The 9,162-nt window shown below is 40.3% G+C and overlaps 1 protein-coding gene across 4 annotated transcripts in view; it reads right to left on the reverse strand.

Moving 5' to 3' along the window:
• OSBPL8 (oxysterol binding protein like 8) overlaps positions 1–3,855 on the reverse strand; it is a 149,829-nt gene extending 145,974 nt beyond the window's left edge. For 3 of the 4 annotated variants that reach the window (XM_069489811.1, XM_069489808.1, XM_069489807.1), the window contains exon 1: positions 3,461–3,855. The gene's annotated coding sequence lies outside the window, so the exon portion shown is untranslated. The remainder of the gene's footprint in view (positions 1–3,460) is intronic. The other variant, XM_069489806.1, reaches the window with a different exon arrangement.
• Positions 3,856–9,162: the final 5,307 nt, after the last annotated feature.

Here is a 9,162-nt window from a genome sequence, read left to right on the forward strand (position 1 = left end):
TTACATACCAGAAAACTAAGGCCCAGTGATTTGCCCGTGGACATACTGCTTGTAGAAGATGAAGTTAAAACCCCAATTGAAATTTTCTGACCCCCAGAGTTCAATGCTCTTGCTTTCATTGTATCATTATCACTTTCAAAATTCAAGTACTCTAAATCTTAGCTCTTAAAAGGTGTTCTAATCTTTTTATCTGGGAGAGGCAACAGTGTGATGGGAGAAGAAAAATTATTCGTTATAAGAAAGACTCATTTTGCTTAATCTTACATAATTTACTCAGTCTAACTTAAACGCTTTGGTTCATGCTGTCTACTCCACAGACACCAGCTTACCTTCAGATACACAGCCTACACCAAGACCTCAATCAAGAATCACCTCCTCTAAGAAAATTTCTCAGATTAAATGACCTGTTCCCCTCCTCCCAAGCTAAAATCCTTCATTACCTCACTGCCTGTATCTAGTTTAGACTACATTATCACATACTCCTTTTGTTCTCCAGTCATGTATCTGGAACTACATTTTTTCATTCAATAACTATTGACAAATTGTAGATTCAATGGTGAGCAAAATAGATAAGGTCCTTGCTATCATGGAGAGTTTACATCGTCTGGAACTTTAACAAAGGTAAAAACAACATGGAGTATAAGAGTACAATGTTCCAGGACAAGGATTTCTTTCCTACAAGGTCTCTAAAGAAAGCTATCTCCCCGTGCAAGCTTAACAACATTTGTCAGGGGAAAAAAATCCCTTCTACTATGCCTTCCAGATGAGACCTTCAACTTCATGCCTCTGTGAGGGTATGTAGGGGAAGAGAATCAACTTGAAAGGACAGATCTGAAATCTCTCAGAGGTTTCCCACATACTGACATGAAATCTGCACACATTGGTCCAGACATCTTTTTCTGTGCCCTATGCACAAGGAAACTATACTATAATTGCTCCAATCATGCACCTCTATTGATTGCTTTACACCTAGCCACCTTCATTAAAAGTATATTTCTCAGAGACTTTTTTATTCAAGTTGTATTTGTCTTATTTGTAGGTCATACTCATAAGACTAAAGTAGGACCTATTTCTTCTACTTTTGAATCACCTAATGCTCCAAGATCATTGCTACGTTTTCAACTTTGTTTATTATAATATAAATATTAAAACATGCTAAAGGTATTAAGATAAAAGTTTTCCAAAGTAATATTTAAAAACTACATCTAAGTCCTTATCAATTCTTTGTCTTTAATGCTTCAATTCAAGTAACCTGCTCTTGGAAGATTATTTATAAACTAAACCAAGTTAAAATGTACCACTGGTTAAAATCCTGCAATTCATCCTTTCAAAAGAAAGATCCTTTTGAAAATGCATAGTTTATAAATTTATAACTTCATAATTTTTCAAAGCAAACTAAAATAGAACTTCATTTACACAGAATTGTATATTTATCCCCAAAGTATATTTCTTTTAAGGCTCTCAATTTTAAAATGAACCAAGAAACTGAATATTGCCAAATGTGTAAGTACCATGAACGTGTTGTTAAGAAACATGTATGATTGCCTCTAAAATTCAGTAATATTCTACTTGAAAAAAATAGCATCTTTCCACAGATCAGAGATTCAATAACTATAATTTTTCAATGAAAGAGAAATAAACCATGACCGTTTTTAATTAAACAGGCATTTCTAAGCACCTGCGTACAAGGCATTGTGGCTCAAACGGTTCACATGGAATTTGACCGCAACAACTTAATCTCCATAATTAAAGACCTAAAAGGTAGCTCTTATGTTTCATCTGTTCCCTTTTCCAGCACCTTTTTTTTTTTTTTTTTTTTTTTTGAGACAGGTCGCTTTGTTGCCCTGGCTAGGGTGAGTGCCGTGGAGTCAGCCTAGCTCACAGCAACCTCAAACTCCTGGGCTTAAGCGCTCCTCCTGCCTCAGCCTCCCGAGTAGCTGGGACTACAGGCATGCGCCACTATGTCTGGCTAATTTTTTCTATATAGATTTTTAGTTGGCCATATAATTTCTTTCTATTTTTAGTAGAGACGGGGGTCTTGCTCTTGCTCAGGCTGGTCTCAAACTCCTGACCTCGAGGGATCCACCCGCCTCGGCCTCCCAGAGTGCTAGGATTACAGGCGTGAGCCACCGTGCCCGGCCCCCTTTCCAGGACTTTCAACAGGCATACCTTAGTCATTCCACACATAGTTGTTACAAAAGAAAGGAGTAACAAATATTTGAAATTAGTTGTACTTCTATAGAGGCCAGTTTAAATTGTATGGCCTGTTACTTCTCCAACGTGTTTTATAAAACTAGCATGATATTAATACAAGCATAGAAACGGATCATAGAATTTCAACATAATCAAGTTCAGATGAAACCCCATAAGAATGGACAAAATCTAACATGCAATTCACCCACGTTCCTCCACAATTCCTTGCTCTTTCTGGATACGAAGAGGCAAAAAACTGTTTTAAATGATTAGTTGAAAAGACCTAAAGTGGCACTAACTTAGGGGCTAAATTCCAGTTGAAGTTAATTTAAAAAACTGCCATACACAAGGCATTCTAATACCACTCAGACGTCATTTAAGTATTCCAGCAGCAGAAAGGCAAAAACTACATTACATTATTTATTTAAAGCATATATGCTTATATCATCAGTTAGGTAAGTTTACCTTTCTGTTTAACCAGGAGACCAAGTTACCTATTATTTCAGAAAGCATTTAGATAAAATGAAATTAGGTTATTTCCGCAACGCAGATGTTTCTCATAAAGAAGAGTGTTAAATGACTTTTGTGAATGGAAAATCTGCATATACTGTTGCTTCGCCTCGGCAGGTCATGGCTCAATGAAACCAAAAGCACGCTCCAAGTGAAGCTCCTTAGAACCTGATTTCACTCTTGAGAAGAGGGCTTACAAACATCAAATTTAAAAGCACAGCAAAGGCTTCGCCTTTCCTCCTACGTTACAAGAAGGCCCTGGGAACCGAGGTTTAGAGGAACACCACCGTGTCGCTCGGCTCTGCAAGGGCGGGTGCGGTCTGCGGCGCGCGGCACAGCCTCTGGGGCTGTCACAGGAAAACTGGAGCCTCGCCTTAACCGCACCGAGCGACAAAGCGCTAGCACTCCTGGGCGCGGGGGCTTCTGGCGAAATCCTGCCGTCCGCCCTGGCAAACTTCAGGAGGGGGCAGACACCCAGGCGGTCAAAATGCTCCAACCGCCTCCCACCCGGGTTCCCCTGCCGCTGCTTTGTACGGCTGCAGACTGCACCTACTGTGGGCCCCAAAACACCACCCCCGCCAGCCTTTCCAATCCCCAGCTCCAAAAACGGACAAAGGAGCCAAAGAGGAACTCCTCCGCGCGGAGTGGCTAGGAGTTCCCGACAGCCCGAGCTCAGAACGTGGGGATAAGGGGGCGCAGTCTCCCTTGAGGGGTGCGGACCCGCCGCCCCCAACTCAGGGAACGGCGCGCCACTCACCGGTGTGGAGCCCCCAGAAAGGCGGGACGCAGGGAGCCTGTTCCTCAGGAGTCGGAGCGGCGTCGAGGTCCGTGGCCCTGCAAGCGTCGGGTCGGACCCCAACTTCTCTTGGCCGCTGTCGTCGGGGGCAGCTGGGGCGCGAGCCCAGACCGAGGGCGCTGTCTAGCTGCAGTGGAGGCGCTGCCAGCTCGGCCCGCGAGAGGGGCGGGAACTCCGGCTCCGCTGTCCACCCGCCAGAGCGGGCTCCCACCTTCGCTCTGCCTGTCTGCTGTCGGCGGCGCCTACTGCCGCTGCTAAAGCTAACGCTACAGCCGCCTGGGCTGCCGCTACCACCGCCGCCCAGCCCAGAGTTAGTCGCGGCCTAATGTTGTCATCGGCCGCGTCGCCGCCTTTCTGGGCACCCAGAGGCGCCACGATCCTTCACATTCTACCGTCCTCCCCCTCCCAGCCCCGCCCCCTGGATCGCGGGCTTCGGCCACACCCTCTTCCCGTCACGTGACGGCGCTCCGAGGAGGTGTCCGGCTTGCTTCCCGTGGGGAGCTGGCGCGAAAAGTGGGGGAGCTACTGTCCACACCTCGTTCAGCTAGGGTATAATCGCTGCCGAGTCGCCTCCGCACGCCCAAGGGGGGCCTCGGCGTGCGGACCCACCGCGGTCGGCCGCGCGCCTGTTGACCGGCCAGGCCTTCTGAACCGGTCTGCCCGGCCCTTTCTAACCTGAGGAGACCGCACGATGGAGCTCCCTGCTTAGGGCTCAGTCTGGACCCCGCCTCTGAGACCCGAACGTGAGACTTGGCCTCCCCGGCCTTGGGCTTGGTTAAAGTTTTAGCCAAACAAAGGAGAAAAAGAAGGCATCGTAGTGTATGTTTGGCTTGAAAAGCATTCAGTAACTACTTGTTCCTATTTCTAGTAGCACATAAACTGTGACATTTAATTTACTGTTTTCCTCATTAGAGGTTATTTTTGGGGAAACGTGTATTTCAGTCACGCTGGGATGAAAATAGCCTAGCAAACTTATTTTTGTTTCTAATTATGTTAAGGATCCTTCGTGCCAGTTTTACAGTCATTAAGTTATATAGTGTGTCAGGTTGGCGTCAGTTGAAACGGATACATAGGAATTTGGCAGTTCGTTCCTTTTTTTGTTTCTTTCCCTCCATCTAAAACCCAGTTCATGACGTTCCGTTTTTAAAATAAAGTCTAATTATTGAATTTTTTTTCAACTCTTGGACTTAACCTTTTGTTTTCCTTTTTAAGCATAATCCAACGAACTCTGGAAAGGGTAAAATGCTAACCACCAAAAGAAAGTAACAATACAGAAATAAAAGAGGTAGAAGAGCAGAAAGATCATACTCAACCCCTGATAACAATGAAGGCAAATGAAAAACTTACTGTAATAATTACATTCAGGTCATAACTAATTTTTCCTTCTAGCCCCAGACCAAGGATTTTTTTTTTTCTTAAGCAATTCTCATCTCATTACATTTTCTTGACAAGAATTCAGAAGGCATTCTGATCAGGTGGATCCGTTGAAATGAATAAGCAATAGAGTTCAGTGTGTGTAAACCTTAATATATTTCACAGCAGTTCCAAAAAATCATAACCCTTTAAGACTCACCATTATTTTATGTTACCCAAGAAAGGAAAAAATGCTGCCAATTAAACTATGCCTTACCACGATCTTTAAGAGACATTTAAGACGTATCTTGAATTCAAAGATGTTAACGTGGGAAACAATGAGTCTTAGAATCTCTGAGATATTGTAATGAACTGACGTTCCAATGAGGAAAAGATTCTATCAGGTTCTGTTCTGAAGTCTGAGAGACTGTACTCACAGTTCCGATAGACATGAGAGAAGTTTATTATTCTGTGAATGACACTGTTTTCAGCAAAGCTAGTAACTCAAGAGTTTTTCAACGTATTGAAACTTGTCCCCTGTTTTCTAGAGCAGTATTTTTCAAACTGAATCAAAAATCAATTTTAGGCCGGGCGTGGTGGCTCACGCCTGTAATCCTAGCACTCTGGGAGGCCGAGGTGGGCGGATCGTTTGAGCTCAGGAGTTCGAGACTAGCCTGAGCAAGAGCGAGACCCCATCTCTACTAAAAATAGAAAGAAATTATATGGACAGCTAAAAATATACATAGAAAAAATTAGCCGGGCATGGTGGCACATGCCTGTAGTCCCAGCTACTCGGGAGGCTGAGACAGGAGGATCCCTTGAGCTCAGGAGTTTGAGGTTGCTGTGAGCTAGGCTGACGCCACGGCACTCAATCTAGCCTGGGCAACAGAGTGAGACTCTGTCTCAAAAAAAAAAAAAATCAATTTTATTTTTTAATGAAATAGGCTAGGATGGATTACAATATAAAAGATCAGAGGGCATAATATCGAGTAACGGCAAAAATTGCTATCTTTTTTGTTTCAGATATGAGAGAAGATGAGAGTGTGTCCTATGTTGTGATTTAAACTGCATTTCTTACCATGAGTTATAATCAAATAGATTTGAAAAAGAATGTTACTAGAGCACAGACAACATGTAAAATATACCATCTGGACTCTGTTTCCCTGATGTTTTTCCTTTACCTTGGAAACGGAGACTAAAGATGAGAAAAAGTGGGCAACTTGTCTTACCTAATCCTCTCCTGTCTCAGCCCCAATTTCTTACATTGGCTTTTGAAAATTTGTTTATTTGTTGTAGTGGAAAGCAATGTACTGGAAGCAAGTAGGCCTAGATTACAGAATTAGCTAATTAGATGTGTGACTAGATAAATTACTCTCTGTATTTCAAGTTCTGATAAAAGTAGGGAGTTGGACTATATACTCTTTTAAGGGATGATATTCAACTTTTTTCCCAGTGGATAACATCCACATTTGAAATGAATAGCCATGGTTTACCCAGAATCATGCAAATTCTTGACAGACTAGCTTTAACTCATTTCAGCTCCACTAAAAAAAAAAAAAAATGCAAAGTAAAAGTGAAGATATTATTGGAAAACAAGTGTAAGTATAGCTTTCACAATCTTCTATACTTCAAATATTGCTAGTGATAGTTACTTGTCAGGCATAACTAATGATTTTGACATACTTCACAACTGATTGTAACACGGTAACATATTAATACACTGCAGCTGAAAAATCTGCTTTTCAGATCCTTTTGAATGTAGTATTCTCTGATTCCGGGAAATGATCATTCAATCTATCATTTTCAATATGATGACAACATAAACAGAAACTGTAGTATGCAATCCTGCACTGTAACTGAAAAAAATTCAGTAACTCCTATTTGCTATGTTAAGATATACCCTGCAAGTTTGCTTCTCTTAAAATGATCTTAAGAATGACATTTTAAAATAAAATTTTTTCTTACAACTATACAATTTTAACTCCAATGAGAATTCGTCTCTTTTGCTTCCTGCTTAATTAATTCTACATTTCTAAGAATAAGAAGTTCTTTTTTCCAAATTAGTTTAAGCACTAACAGGCACGGTAATCTTTCCCACAGAATTTATTTCAACCCTGACCTGGAATGACAGACATGTGGCTTGAGGTTGTTTTTTTTTTTTTTTCTTTCCCTTTAGCTTATCCAGTTAGACACTATGTTGCTAAAGATTGCTAATCAGGATTTTAGTCTAAAATCCTCATTTTCTGGAAGAAAATTTAGATTAAGATTAACCTCAAGCATAAATAAGGTATTCAAAATTGCTTTGAAGACTGATAGATTGTACTATTCTTGTTGATCATATGACTTCTTTTAGCGGGCTGTAAGCAGATGTTAAATGCTAAATTAAAGCAGAAGTTTTAAATTTGAGTGCAACATTCAGGTCAATCTCTTTCTCTTGTGCTGCCTGCCAGGAGAAAGATATGTTCCAGATAAAATCTCAGAATTAGAAAATTTATAGAGCAGACCTGAGACTGACCCTCACCGTGGACAGCACTGCAGCAAGCTGACCTGCAGCTACTGATGTGAAACAAGAATAAAACAAAAATATTTGTTGTGAATCAGAGATTTTTGAGATTGTTAAATAGCGTAATTTTGCAAATCATCTAAAGTGAATTTGAGCCAACAAATTAATGGTTCAAAGGCTAAATGTACTATGGAACAATAATATTTAAGCATCTATTTAATAAAATAAAATAATACACATCTGCAGACTAGTTGACCAGATATTTGATAAACTTCCACCTAAAATTTATATTAAAAAGTAGTTGATTTATAAAATCTACAGATTTGCATATTGATTTTAAGTATTTCTGTTTAGTATTATTTGTCTTATATCCCCTGAGGAAAATTTGGATAATAAACTAAATATAAAGAAGAATATAGGCTTCTGTTTCTGGACTAGGTACCTCAGTCACTGGTCACACTAAAAACAGAAGTGCTTGAAAAAATATTTCTTTTAGTCTTCTTAAATATATTGATTAATCGACAATAAGATAAGATTTTATTAAGTCAAAAGACTAAATGAAGGCAGGGATCCAGAGAGTTGAGCAGAGTCTACAGCTAGCCTTTAATCCAAGGCCATATGCTAACCCCTGTTACTATGAGCTTTGGTTTTCATGGCCTTGTAAGAGACAAAACCCATGACGTGCATTACACATGCGCGCACACACACACGCACACACATTCTCACATGTGCATGCACTTAATGTATGGATATATTAGAAATAAACTTGCCCCTTATTAGCATACACACTTCTCCCCGAAGTCTACAAAGCAAATGAACTGTTTCAAACCTTGGCACCTAGTGGACAGGGGAAAAGCAAAATCATATTTGAGAATTTGGTATCACAATCCAATTCTCACAAAAAATGTAGCTTGAATTCATACTACCTGGGTGATCCAAAAAAAACCTCAAGCTAATAATTTAATTGAGTTTTGACTGATAATGCTCTCAAACACCTGGCAGAAGCAAATGCCAATCTTCCCAGTAGTAATTTATCTTCATCTTAAGCCTTAGAGAATGACTATAAATAAAATGTTAAGGAAAAGGAACAGCTCACATTTAAAAAAATAACAGGCACAAAACAAAATAAGACATCATTAGAGAGAAAGAGTACAGATATAAGAGAGCAGAAACAAATTCTAAAGGAGTTCAGGCCAAGTGTGGTGGCTCAAGCCTATAATCCCAGCACTTTGGGGGGCAGAAGCAGGAGGATCCTTTGAGGCCAGGAGTTCAAGACCAGCCTGACCTCTGTCTCTACAAAAAAAAAAATTAGCCAGGCATGATGGTGCACACCTGTGGTCCTAACTACTGTGGAGGCTGAGGCTGGAGGATGGCTTGAGCCCAGGAGTTTGAGGTTACAGTGAACTATGATTGCACCACTGCATTCTTGCCCGGGAAACAGAGCAAGAGAGACCCTGTCTTAAATAAAGTAAAATAAATGAGTTCAGATCTTGGATTTACAAGGCACAGACTATAAACTAACTATATTAAATATGAAAAAACGAATACAAGGCAAGCTTGAAAATTTATGCAGAGAAGACTGTAAATAATGACTGAGGATATTTAAAAAATATATAACTTAAAGAATTTAAAAATGTAAATAATTAAAATTAAAAACTCAATGGATAAGTTTAATAGTCTATTTGACACAGCAGAAGTATAAGCTAGTGAAATGGAACATAGAGATGAAGTTATCTTAAATGCAACAGAAAAAGAAATGAAAAATATGAAAAAGCCTTTAAGTGACATGGGAACATTGTGAGATGAT

This window comes from Eulemur rufifrons, chromosome 16 (assembly GCF_041146395.1).
Source record: "Eulemur rufifrons isolate Redbay chromosome 16, OSU_ERuf_1, whole genome shotgun sequence".
In the NCBI taxonomy this organism is placed as follows: Eukaryota; Metazoa; Chordata; class Mammalia; order Primates; family Lemuridae; genus Eulemur; species Eulemur rufifrons.